General features: G+C 33.6%; 1 protein-coding gene across 4 annotated transcripts in view; it reads right to left on the reverse strand.

Annotated features, from left to right (window-relative positions):
• The window catches only part of DGKB (diacylglycerol kinase beta), a 331,647-nt gene that overhangs the window by 113,971 nt on the left and 203,436 nt on the right, over window positions 1-14,240 (reverse strand). The window lies entirely within an intron of this gene.

Below are 14,240 nucleotides of genomic sequence, written 5' to 3' on the forward strand. Positions count from 1 at the left end.
TTTATTTCTTACCCAAAGGACCTTCCTAGGCTTTTATGATGTCAAGTTTCAGCAAGGAATGACTTTTTATGACTCTATTATAAGCCCATAAAAATGAAGGTTTATAGTGGAAAAACTAACAGATGTTTATTTCTAGCTTTATAAGAGGGTGCTTTGGACTCCAGAGTGAACAGTGCTTTTATTTAAAAATAGTCAGTCTTCACAGCTATTTGGCATCTTGTCCTGGAACTCTGTATTCTGTTTCCTACAGTTTCCTCTGCTAGATCTATTACTCTTACAACAGCACTATTTGTCCAGAGACACCACAGAGAAAGATTGCCTATCTTTTCCTTACCAATAAATTCTTACTTTTAGCACTCAAAAATAATTTCTATTTGAAATTACAAGTTGGGCTAGGGATGAATTTGTTTACAAAACTTAATAATGAAAAATATGTATCTATTTTGAGCCTACTTAAATAAAATGCAGGAATGAATGACTTAAAGCTTAAAAAATTGATTTTTAAATGGGTTTTCAGAGGTAAATTATTTGTAATTGGTACTAATTGATTTGTTATTTTGGAAAGAAACAGAACAAGTCACTTCTTAAAAATAGGTCAGAGTGTTTTCAATGACAATTTCAGAATATAGTCATTAGGAATACCTTGTTCTTCCATTTCACTTAATAAGCTAGTGCCTGTAGAAACAGACTGAAAGATCACCCTACTCTAGAAAGCATACTCAGCATTCCTAAATAACCGATCAAAACTAGGCAACTATGTCTATGCATTACATTATTAATTCTGAGCTAAATTCTTAATTTGATGGAATTTCTAGGAGTTTCCAAGACACACTTTCCTCAAAGTAAACTGTGAACTTGGGTTCCAAGCAATAATAAATTAAATAATATATGTGAATTTATGAAATTAGTGCTATCCTATGAAGTTCAAATCACATGTCCTGAATTCTGATTGTATGATGCTCTGATGTCTGGCAATAGAGGAGCACCATTAAGACTGTAAAAAATGACATAAAAATGCATGCATACTGTGCAGCATTGCTGTAGCATACAGCTCTAGGAAAATTGATGGGGGTATTGCAACACAAGCCCAGCATTACTCATTTGCAGATGTATTTTAAACAGTCATTTCCTATAATCTCTCTGTATTTCCTCCCCTGCTTTTGCTGACTTTCCTTATAATGACTAGATTAAAAGGAATGTACTTTGTCAACAGCAAAGAAAATGCGCCTAATTCATTCTCTACAAATGCAAAAGCTTCTTACAATTTTGAAAAAGCCTTTTTCTATAAGTTTTTTTGGAATTGCTATAAAATGGCTCCATAATAAAAATCTGAATTTATTATGGCTGCTGAAAACAGAATGATTAGGTCTAATCACAATTATGAAAATTCACATGGAAAATAATCATAGTTTAACTATTGTACATCCCTCCATATCTGCTGTGATTTATTCTAGTTAAATTAGCATTATTCAGAGTTTGGGTTCCTTTGTATAAACTTTCTCAGAATGGAATCTACTCCCTCTTAGTGTTACTATCTTGCAAAGTACAAAGGTGATTCAAATTGTACACTTTTGAAGGAAGACAGTAGAACAGAGGATACCTGCAGAAACTATACACAATTTTCATTCTGATAGACAAATGCTATCTTCACCCAGCTACTGAAATGTTCTAAAATAAAACATTATGTAATGAAGAGCATACATATAATAAAGACAACAAACTGTTAGAAAATAAACTACATTAAGTATTACAGAATCACAGAATGGCCCTGGTTGGAAGGGACCTCAAGGATCATGAATCTCCAACCCCCCTGCCACAAGTATTATTAGAATGAAACATTTTGATAGTGGTTATCATTGTCAGGAGAACTTCCGTGAGTATCTGAATCATCAAAACATGAAATAGCTTTAAGTTCTCTTATTACACCATAAATGTGCAAGCATTCATAATCACATATATAATATATGTAAGTAATTTATACATATGTCTGCATATTTGTATAGGCAAATAACACAGATCGATAGACAAATAAACATTGATAGATAAATTGTGTGGCCAGCCACACAATTTTGTTCAGTCAGGTTTTATCAAACTAGATGATCATAGAATCATAGAATAACTTGGGTTCGAAGGTACCCTAAGGCCATCTGTTTCCAACCTTTGGTGAGCAGGGTTGGCCATCTACTATAACAGGCTGCCCAAGATCCCATCCAGCCTGGCCTTGCACACCTCCAGGAAAGGGGTATCAACAACTCTGGGGAAAATGTTCCAGGGCCTCACACTCTCCAAGTAAAAAACTTCCTCCTAGCTCTGAAGCTCTACTCTTTTAGTTTAAAACCATTCCCCCTTGTCCTATCACTATTAGACTGTGCAAAAAGACAACGTCAGTTTAATGCTCAACCACTTGTTGTTTTGGAATATTTATTTTACTGCTGTTCCTTTACAGGAACATGCTAACATAAGTTGTCTACTATGAACAAGTAGAACAGGGCCCATTAAATTTCACTTATTAGGTGAAATTTCTGAATCCTATTTAATTCTTGAATTAAAAAAAACACAAAACAACAAACCCAAAGGCCAAAGAATATGGAAGAACGAAGACATGGCAACACTCATTTGTGACTGCATATTTCATATGACGTGATACTGGTTATGACCTTACTATCAAGTACTTCTCATCATAGATTATGTGTCTTTGGGCTAAATACTACACTAGTCAGAAAAAAAGAATACTGCTGTCTAAAAAGAAAGACTGTAGATGGATATGGAAAGAGAGGAGATCACAAATGGATAAATGGATATGGCAGATAGAGATATGAAAACAATTACAACAACAAAACATAAAAAATAGAAACTACGGATCTAGAAGATAAATGATAATATCAGAAACAATAAAATTGGTACAGTATATTTTTGTACCTTGATAACAGAGAGAGGAGTTGCAATTGTGGCATTATGAGAATTTAAGAATTATTTTGGCTACTTTTTTTTTTTTTACCTTACTTTGGCCAGCTGAAATCTAGGGCATCCTCTTTTGATCTTAGGATAAAAGGGCTCAAATTATTTAGGATGACAGATATATAAGGAAATAAAATAACTTAGGTAATCACTGAAATTTTTCAGTTAGGACATTAAATATACTTAGGAGGAAAAGAAGCATGTTGTAAGACTGTGTCTTATAAAAAAATGGTTAATAAATGAAATTAGGACTGAAAACAATCAAATTGACAGAAATTCTATTTTATATCATAGGATGTTAAAATTATTTCTTCCTTCTCTTCCAGACAATGTTATTTCCTATTGAACGTACCCATGAATCTACTGATTAAGATTTATAACAATTACAAGAGTCCTCATATTCATAAAAATACTTTAAATGCACACTATAAAGATATTCTAACATGTGCTAGGTTATGCATGAGAGGTTCAATGGGTATATTTCATCTATGGAAGCATTATAAGGAGTACAGAGACCACGAACAGATGTACACTGATGTACATGGTATATAGTCATGTAGGTCTATAGTTATAAACATGGGCTTAAGTAGACCAGCAACAAAATTTTAAGAAGGAGGTGCTGCATGTTTGTTTTATGTTTGTTTTATTATTTATTAGCTATGACCCATTTGAAGTGAATGAGTAATTAATTTTATTCCCTCATATGATTCATTAAATAACTAGGAGATTTATTTGGATTCTTCAAATAGATGTCAGTAGGTTAACACCAGTAGGGTGTTCTGCAGGGACTTGGGAAATAACCTGTATCGTAAACTCTCAACTGTGAGGTAGCTTTAAGTATCAGTCTTCAGGAAGGAACATGATAAATAGAATGAGGCCTGGGCTGGACAGAGGGAAAAAGTGAGAGGCAACAGAACTTTAGTGAGTGGCATTAAGAGTAGTACGGACTGTACAGATATGACATCGAAAATGGTCACTTCTGTGTGGGAAAGGTTGCTTAATGGGAGGGATAGTGTAAGGACTCAGAGACAACACAGCATTAGGATAAAGCTGTCTGTGTGCATGTTAAGTGAAAGAGATCTGAAATATTAACATCCTCTTTTTTTTTTTTTTCTTCTATACAATTATCAGTTGCAATTGCACATCAAAAGAAACAAATCTACCCCCAGTTGCGATAGATGAACATCTGCACTTTCCAGACGTTCTTTTCCATGGGATTTCTTTGCAATAGCATAGAACAACCAATCAGTCCTTTAATGACAGCATTATAACCCATTATGCTCAAGAGTCAATTACTCTAAGGCCTTACAGTTTTACCACATACAATATGTCTAAATTGGATGCAATACTGTGGATCAATCAAATTCCAAATTTATCTCAATCTGACTGTATAAGGCTGTGAATGATTTATATTGGGGAGTGGGGAGGATGAAGAAGAGTCAAAATTACAAACACCAAATAGTTGATGAAAGAATTAACTACTTTCATTGACACTAGTCTATACACAAACAAGATAATTGCAGCTTAAAGAAAGTGTCTGGCATTTTTTCCAGTTGTAACAAAGCCCAGAAATCAGCAAATACTGATTGGATAATCAGAAACACACAGCACAGATTAGCATGTGGAACCAGTCCATATGTGAAACTGGGATCATAACAGCAAGGACACTAAGGGTCACAGGACATACATCTGTAGGAAATTATTCTTCAATAGTTTGGCTGCACATTTGTTAGTATTTTCCTCATCTATGGATATTCAATCACTAATAAAATGAAGCTCTAACTTACTTTTCAGAAACTGAATACTAAAAACAAATACACAGTCTGCCTAAGGAATGAAGGAGTCACTAGGAATGCACTTCAGATGTATTATTTACAAATGTTATATTTTTCAGCATCCTGACATTTTCCTGTTTGCAAAGGCTGTGCCTGATAAATCTCAGTGGACAATAAAAGCATTTATTTTTGCTATGCTGGAAAAAGAAAAGTTAACTTGATAAATGTTCCATATGATGGCCAAAATAGTTGCAATGTTATTATTGGAAAATAAAATCTTCACTTGCTGTAAGTGAGCATTACTCCATCAAGATCAATAAAGCTGATAGACTGCAGCAGGGGAAGTGTCAGAAACACATATCAACATTATAATGTCTTGAAGGAAAATATTTTTTATAACTTTTTTTTTTTTAAATAATAACCTTTCCCTTCACTAAAACAAACATATCACTAGAGTTCTATATATCACACAAAGGTAAATCTGGGATTTAATTAACCTATGCCTAAGTGGAGAGCCATTCAAATAGAGGCCAAAAGATGAGCCAATATAAGAGCACTTATTTTTTCAACTGTAAATGTGTTTCACATAGGTAGACAGGTGCTGTAAGAAGCATCAGAGGATTGGAAAGGCTATCTGGATATTCAAAAAGCATGAATAAGAGCTGATAATGACTGTCAGCTGAGTTTATGATCATGTGATCAAATGTGAAAAGCCATCTGTTTTAGTGAAGTTTCTCATATGTCATCAAATAGATGGCACTGTCTGTTAGAGCTGGTTTCTACAAATTCAGAAAATAGTGCACTAGAGCTAGCAGTAGGCTAGTTTGGGTTCTGTAAGTCTGAAGCTGACAAAACATTTTAAGAAATGATAAAATAAAATAGAATTCTGCAATGGTTTTATTTAATAGCATTAAATAAACAAGTTATCTATCTCTTCTTTTGTGGAGAAAGGTTGGCCATTGCCTTCAGTTTTGAGTGTATCATGAACATTTCAAAAAATAAAATTCTTCAATACAATTTTTCTTTTAATTTCATTCATTCATGCGAACTCCACCTTCTTGTACTGTAAGAATGAAACTTCCACATTAGATCAAAGCACCAAGATAGTTGGGACTTCAATTTGAGTAATTTTAAAATTTAAAAATTATTTCTGAAAATTTGACATATGTACTGTATCGTTTGGGTATGCTTCTTACCAACGCCCGGGTTTTTTCTGAATAATTTTTTTTCCTTTCTGGTACAGAATACATGTAACCTTTCTCAGATGGTGAGATGATTTCACTAAAAGAAACCAACTCTGTCTTTCCCTGATTCCTATAGATTAGCCACAGATAAATAGAAGAGTTAGGTTAGATATTTACTAGCACTAAAGATGCCATTAAGTTACATGTAGAAGCATTCCTGTTCACATAATCAATAATCAACTGCTAATCAGGTAATTTTTACCCTAGGACAGAGGACTACTGAGGTCTTATGGCTGTCATAGCAGCTTAGACAGGGGTCTGCTTTCTAACTTCACCTGGCAGTGCTTTTTTCTGACTAATTCTTTTGACTAAAAAACAAAAATCTTCACACAGCTGGGATGTAGGCCTGCCAGTATCTGTGATCACATCTGTATTCTTTCTTTTACAAAATATGACTTTGCTTCTCTCCTTGTTTGTTTTAAATATCTCACAGCAGGCAAAGAATCTGACATTACTGGGGATGTGATGAGCTGTGAACATTTCTAACTAATTTTATTGCACTGTCATCTGTGACAGAAACGGATTGAAGCTGATGTCCCAGAGGTTTCCTTCAGTTCTTATCTTCATAAACAAGAAAAATAAAACAACACAGTCTAATGCTTTGCTTCTAGATTTTTGCAACTAGTTCCCAACCATCAGTAGTTCTGACACTTTCTGTACTAGAAGTTGCAAGTAGATTGTAATGTTTAATAGCTCCTGATTTCTCTCTTTCACCTTTTGGAAATGGATTGCCAATTCTAAATGAACTACTCCCTTAGGTTAATCTCTCTACCTATTTTATTAAAAATGTATTTTCTTTACTTTTCTTTTACTATAGTAAAAATAAATTGAAAACCAATAGATTTGACTCTTTCATCAACAGTAAATCTCTTGATGAGAATGTATATATCAGAGATAATCAAACAAAGCAGGTTCCCTAATCAGCATAGCTCAGCGAGATACAAAATCCCACATTTCTCACTCAGACACAGTTTCCATAAAAACAAGAGGAAAGTTTTTGTTATCCTATAATCTAGTCAGCTCACACTCTCTATCAGATATTACAAGAAGCACGTTCTTTCTCACTCAATATGATCAGCTCTCTCTCCCTTACTTCCAATTTCACTTTTACACTGCAGCTTCAGCAGCTTCATTAGGAATTGTATTCTATGTTTATTAGGAACTAGCTTTCTGTAGCCAAACCAGTAATAAACTCTGCTAATAATATTATTAGGGAAGCAGGGCAACATATATTTCAAATATGTGTATGACATCAAACCTGTATATTCTAAATTGCTGTTTAAACGAAATGAGATGAGCAATAAGAGTGTCTTCTGAAAAAATCAAGTTAGAAAGTTTTTAAGCTATACTTAAAAAATAAATTAAAAAATGATGATACCTTTCAGTGCAGGTCCTACAACTTACTATATTCATATGGCTTTTGTGGTTCATCTTAAAGTATTTGCTGGAAAATTCATTACAAACACTGTTTATTCATTATAGTTCCAAATGGCTTTATGACTCCCCAGATGGTCTAAAGGCACAGACTGGTGCCCATATAAAAAAGAAAAAGTCATGGAATCTCTACTGTCAGTGTGTGAATCTGAAGGAATGTTTCTCTTTCTGGCTGTCTAAGAGCTGCTGTGAAGACTCTTTGCCTGCTTTAGCTTCATGTGAAGATGAACTGCTGTGGGGTTAATCACAATAATTATGTTCTTTCTCCCTCTCTAAAAGCATTATTTGCTCTGCATCTCAGACCAGAGATCGTGAAGAACTAAGTAGAGCCTGTGCATCTGCTGTTTGCTGAGTGCTGACTTAATCCCTGCTCTATCCTGCTGTTCTGTATTCCTAAATAAATATTTTGTGGAGTGTGTGTGAAGACGAAGACCTGGATATCTTTTTCTTCTTCAGACATGTTGCCCAAGCCATATCTGGAATTGTTGCTCTTTATTTCATGTTTTGTTACACAGCAGAAGAAAGAACCTCTCTTTACTCTGGTATAAAACTGAAACTATGTGATCTGATTTAAAACCTGCACGCACTAAGCAAATCCTATCAAATTTCTCATTTGAAAATATTTTTTTATTTACTAAACGTGATTGCACACGCAAGCTTTATTTAACTAGTTTATTATTTTGATTGCATACCTCCAAAATATATTTTCAACTAAGGTAATTGTGTTAATTTGCATCTTCAAAGGGCATCTTTGCAAAACCAAGCATTTTATCAGGGTTATTCCTGCTGAATCAAAAATTCACACACAGACATGATTATCTTCAATATTTAACAATAACCAGAGAGAAGAAAAAAAAAAGTTCAAATCTTCCAATTTTTGTATAATAAAAATGTGAGACAAATGGAAGATAGAATGTATTTTTAGTGAGCCAGACCAAAAAGAAACGACCCGAACCTACTGGATGTGGTGCAGGTAGAATCCGTTCCACCTGCCCAGACGCAGAAACAAATCAAACATTCTAGTAAACAGTTGATCATGCAATGGCTGTTCAGCAGAAAGTTTAACAATATATTGCACAACTATTTCTTTGATTTTACTAACAGGTAATTTTTTAACTTCATACTTAAACTGATGGCCAAGCGTTCACTTTATTATAGAATCACAGAAACCCTAGATTTGGAAGGGACCTTTAAAGGTCATCTAGTCCAACTGCCCTGCAATGAACAAGGACATCCACAGCTAGATCAGGTTGCCCAGTGCTTCATCTAGCCTCACCTTGAAAGTCTTCAGGAACAAGGCATCAACCACATCCCTGATCAACTTGATCCAAGGGCTCATCACCATCACTGTAAAAAACCTTTTCTTTATATCCAACTGAAATCTACCCTTATTAAGCCTGAAACCATTTCCCCTTGTTCTATTACAACAGAACCTGCTAAAGAATCTGTCTCCTTCTTTCCTGTAGTTCCCCTTTAGACAGTGACAGGCCATTCTAAGAGATTTTTTGTTTGTTTTTGTTTTGTTTTGTTTTGTTTTTTCTAAGTCAGTCAGTACATAAAGGTTTATTTTGAGTCAATGGAAATTTTCCTCTTTTTTCTATTTGGACAAACTACATCAAGGAAAACTAATTTTTAATCAGTTAAGTTATATATTAGATTATAATACTTTAAGTATGTTAGAATAAAATAGAATGAACAGTTAAATTCAAGTGGATTTAGAACCTCAAAAACATTAAGGCTTTTGTTTAGTCGCTGCTGCCAATATCCACAAGCTTGTTCCTCCATACAACTACTAGAAGAGCAAATACCATGTAATGCCCACAATTTCTTATTGGGTCTTGCTTATAGCTGTGCCTCTGTACAAGAGAACTAAGGTACTTATGCTGCTTGAAGAGTTGTGAACTCTGCAAAACTGAGATAGAGGGAGAGAAAGGTACAAGTAGTCATGCTAATACACCACTGCACTTTTTTACCTCTAAAAACAAGCTCTACATAACTTAACCTAGAAACAATACTGTATTCAATCATCCAATATGACAAAAAGTAAATAATTTGTATTGACAAAATCAAAATGAAAACATCAGATTAGAAACACAGAAAGATTCCTAACAACATAAAAAAATCCCTTTGAATATATTCATAGGTAACTAGTTTATATATAATTAAGCAAAGAAAAGAATCTCATATCAATTATCTACATTATTTCAAGTCTGTTAAGATGGTGTCACAGTAATACTGACATATCCAGATTAAAAAAAAAAAAAAAGGGAATGCAGCAGTCTGCCTTGTTATCAGTACGTGTGTTGTCACACTTTCTCAGTGAACTGTGACTGAGATGTATTAGCAGGTCAAAAGAGCAAAGCTCTTCAATTTTTTACAGTTCTAGAAAATGGATGACATTCGAAGAAAAGCTTAATCTTAGCAGGGGACCAAACAGCAGTGTTATTTTTTTTCCTTCCAATTTATATATCCTGAAAGAAGGAAAAAGAAAACAAACAAATGCAGGCTCTGTTGTTAAAAGACTCTGCTTCATTCTAGGTTTCTATATGTTTATTGTGTAAAATTTACCGCTTGAACCCCCTATAAAGCTTGCACAATGATTTGGATAAAGCTAGAAAGAAAAGTGCTATGAATCTTGCTTCCTGGAGTGGCAGAGGTTGGGCCAAAGGTGAGATTTCAATGAATTACGCTCTTAAGTGCCTATCAATTATAGATAACAGTAAAGTTAGATGCATTATTTTATCTCAAATTAGGACAATGCAATTGGGTATTCAGAGAAGCTTCCTCTGGCAGCTTTGTGCAAGTGTTGGCAGCTGAATGAGGTTGGACCTGACTGTATCTTTTTTAAAGAAACAGATAATTAAGTACATCCTAATCATCTGGCTTTTTTTTTTCTTCCCCTTTTCTAAAGGTTAATACTTGAATACTTTAAAATCTGAGTAATAAGAAGAAGACATGGTGACCTGATAAACTCTCTTATTACTCTCTGTGACATATCTGTATCTTAACATTTAAAGTTCCACAATAATTTTACTAATATTTAATATTTTAAAATTTAGGAAGGCATATTCTTTTTGCCCTCCATGGCAACATGAAGACTTAGGATAGCATTTATATCTTGTATATTCAAGGAATGTAAAATTATTAATATATACAGGTCGCTCCAAAAGTAATGTTTCCTATTTATTTCTTTGGAAACTACAATAGATACACAGAGTACAATAACAATATTTGATAGAGCAAATTTTCAGCTACAAAAAACAATTTTTCAACATAAGCACCACCATTAGTTGTGCATTTTTGCAGAGCTGAACAAGAGCCCGCATATCGCTCTTGTAAAAATCTGCACCAGTGGAGGTGACACTGCTGGAATGTATCACTCACTGCCTCACTGCGCTCACAGCCACTGTTTGGTCTCCATGAATGCTCAGCAAGCGTTGATGAATATCAATGGCTGTAGTTTTTTCTGCATGGAGAAATTTAGTTCCACTCCTCTGCTTCATACTCACTTCCATGCTAGATGCTGTTCTGTCAGACTGCCCCTTTGCTGTCATCTGTCACACGGCAACAAAATGTGTAGGAATACTGGCAAGGAGGTACAACCTCCACTGCCATACCACATCTACCTCTGACATTGTGGTTTAGCTTAACAAAACAGGAGGCATTACTTTTGGAGCGGTTGTCATACATGGAGCAAATAACTCAAATTCAATTGAAATTCAAGTTATCTTCCTTAGTTTCTTTTCAATACTTTCTAGGGTGTTTAAGCACAAATTATAATTTGAAAGGCAAAGGGCTCTAAAGGTTACATTAAAATTAGAGATGGATCAGTAGCCATTTTCTCATTTTCCTACTGCTCAGACATGCTTTGGAATTGAATCTGGGTCTCTATAAACCATCTAACTGCAATTAAATTGAAATAATATTTCAAGCATAGAGAAGGCAAATAAAGGCAATACCACGTAGAGTTTGGATAGGGTTTCTTCACTTGGACACAGAGGTTCTCTTAGTCTGAGGAACACTAATGCTATGGCAAAATGCTTGCAGCCTACAAGATATGTTCATGAGACACCATCATATTTCTGCAATAAAGTTTCAATTATGGTATTCTGCAAGAGGATCATATTCAAAACCCATTAAAGCATTTCACAGGACACCTCCTGTCCTTCAGCTGTTTGACTTAAAATACTCAAAAGTTGTAAGATCATAAACCTTTGGAATCTGGAGACCAAGTCTGTATGCATACCTGTCCCTTGAACACATCATCTGCGTTACTTTTTGCCTGGACATGAACAAAGAAGGACTTAAAGCTAATGACTGCTACCTTGGCAATTATGTAGGTTTGAGATTTTTTAAAAAATACCATTTTTTGATGCCTTATTAACACTCTGTCCAAGCAAAAATATCTCGACCTAAATGTTGCACACAAAAATGTCATTCAGAGTAGCTATTTACTATGATCATTACTTTGAAAGGTCTATTTAGAAAAGCTGTCTTTTCTTTTTTTATTATTATTATTATTTTTTTAATTACGCAACTATAGGCTCATAGAGCCATCACTGATCATCTTCTGGGCAAGAGCACAGGATATACTTTGTCATATGATTTACTTCAAATAATAAGAAAATTTAGTTATAACCAAAGATGATTAAAAAAACTTAATGATATTAAAAATATATTTTATAAATCCTTTTACGAATGAGTATATAATATTAATCTAGTGCTGTTAAATCAGCATTGCAATCCCTCTGTAAATAATTTGTTCTTTTCAGTATTTATATTTAGTACAATAGAAAAAAATATTCCTCCACTTCTTCCATAATGGTAATAAAAAGAAATTGATTATTTTTTACTTGTCCATAAAAATTGTCCTCACAGCAATCTGAATTTGATTAAGCTGGTATATCAAATATACGTATGGGACTCTGCACGCAGAGTCAAGCTTCTAGGAACATATGTACAAATTAGATGATTGCAATACTTAATAATTCAGTGAATCCTTGCTAATGTTACACTTTTTTTTTCAAGAAGTTATTTGAAATTGAAATCATTTCTAGACAGAACATACCATTCTTTCAGTGTTTAAATCAGGCCTTTTATATCAACTCACTGATTGAAACTGTTCTCATGACCTCTCAGACCTTGAAAATTAACCACACAATGATAGGATATCAAGAAGATAGATTTATAAAATTAGTTTTCTTCCTTATTATAAGACTAATTTCAGGTCTGTTGTAAACAAAAACAAAATGACAAACAATTCCCTTCCCCCTCCTTTTCCTTTTAATAAACTTTCATTCTAGGTGCTTCAACTATTCAAAAAATAATTATCCATCTTATTAAAAGCGATGGAATTGAAACAGTTAAAGGCACTTTAAATGATCTTAGCCACACAATCCTCACCTTGGAGGAGTCCAGGAAGTTAGTTTCAATAAGTATTTAATAGTGCACAAATCCCAAGCAAAGGAAATTAGCTTCAGAGCTTCAAAACTTAAGGTCAGTGGATATTGCACTGATCCAATGTGATAGACACAAGATCTGATTCTTTAGATGTAAACCACTCATTGCACATTCATTGTTATTTTTCTATTGCCTTTATTTAAGTCTAGAATTGCTCAAAATCCCAGTCACTGTGTGCTCCATCTCAACAGTAACTGCATTTAGTTTTGTTTAAAAGAGAGAATTAATCACTGTCAATAACTTTTTTTTCTCTCCTGACAGTACTTCAAGTTTGCAGTGGAATTAGAAAATGATTGTTAATTTACACATACAAGATAATTTTATGTAACTTAAGAAAGATTAAATGGAACAATCAGGAGTGCCAGTAGAAGAAATTAAATCAGGATATGAATGAGTGCTGTTTTATACTGTAGGTGTTCCAGCAAAACCTAATGCTAATACTTAAACTCATCAGTTAATCACTTCCCATATTCTTTTTCAAATATTAACCTTTTAAAAAGTTGAATTAGCTTAAGAATAACTTGATATATTATTAGGAGTCATTTAAAAAGTCCGTGCCGAAAAAAGAATGGTTTTCTTTTTAAACAGTTTTTAATTATTATGAGGCTTATATGAAGAGGAAAATATATTTTAACAAGCATCCACACAAGTGGTCTGATTATGTTATTCTAATCTGCAAACCTAATTATCACCTTCTTATGGAGTATAAGGAACAGCTTTAGAAGAAAATTAATGTATCCTATCAGTGGGACAGTTTGTCACTTTATTAAATAATCATCTTCTTTGCAAATAAAATTGTTAGAAGCTTCATTGTATTAAGGAAAAATAAAACCCCTCACACCATTACATATTAAAATTAACTTCCCACCGATTCTTTAATGGTCTATTAAGCCTTCACTGTGGTGGATTATGAAGTACAAATGAGTATATCAACTGTTTCTAAAACTGTAAGAAACAAATACGTCCTATGCACATTTTTTGTTATTGTGAATAATAATTTAGCAAACATTTAAACTGCTTTCACTAGTTTCCAATGTAGAAAGTCTATACTAAACACACACAAACTAGATAATGTATTATTTTCCTCGCTTTTAATCAAAATCGTAAGCTGACATCTCTCTATCCACTTTTTCTGTAAGACAATTCACAGTCTATACTTCAATCTAAAGGAAAAAAAAAAAACCCTACATCCACAAAAAAACAAAAAAGTTCACCTCCAAGTCTTTAGAACCATTCTGCACAGTAATTGCAGAATGTTACAGTTAGTGAGCACATACAAGAATCTACTCTGTAAACTAAGCTGGGTTATTTTTAGCTATCTTTGATTAAGTTATATTGTTGACTGAAACAAAAACAAACAAAAAAAAAA

This window comes from Meleagris gallopavo, chromosome 6, assembly GCF_000146605.3.
Source record: "Meleagris gallopavo isolate NT-WF06-2002-E0010 breed Aviagen turkey brand Nicholas breeding stock chromosome 6, Turkey_5.1, whole genome shotgun sequence".
Classification (NCBI taxonomy): domain Eukaryota; kingdom Metazoa; phylum Chordata; class Aves; order Galliformes; family Phasianidae; genus Meleagris; species Meleagris gallopavo.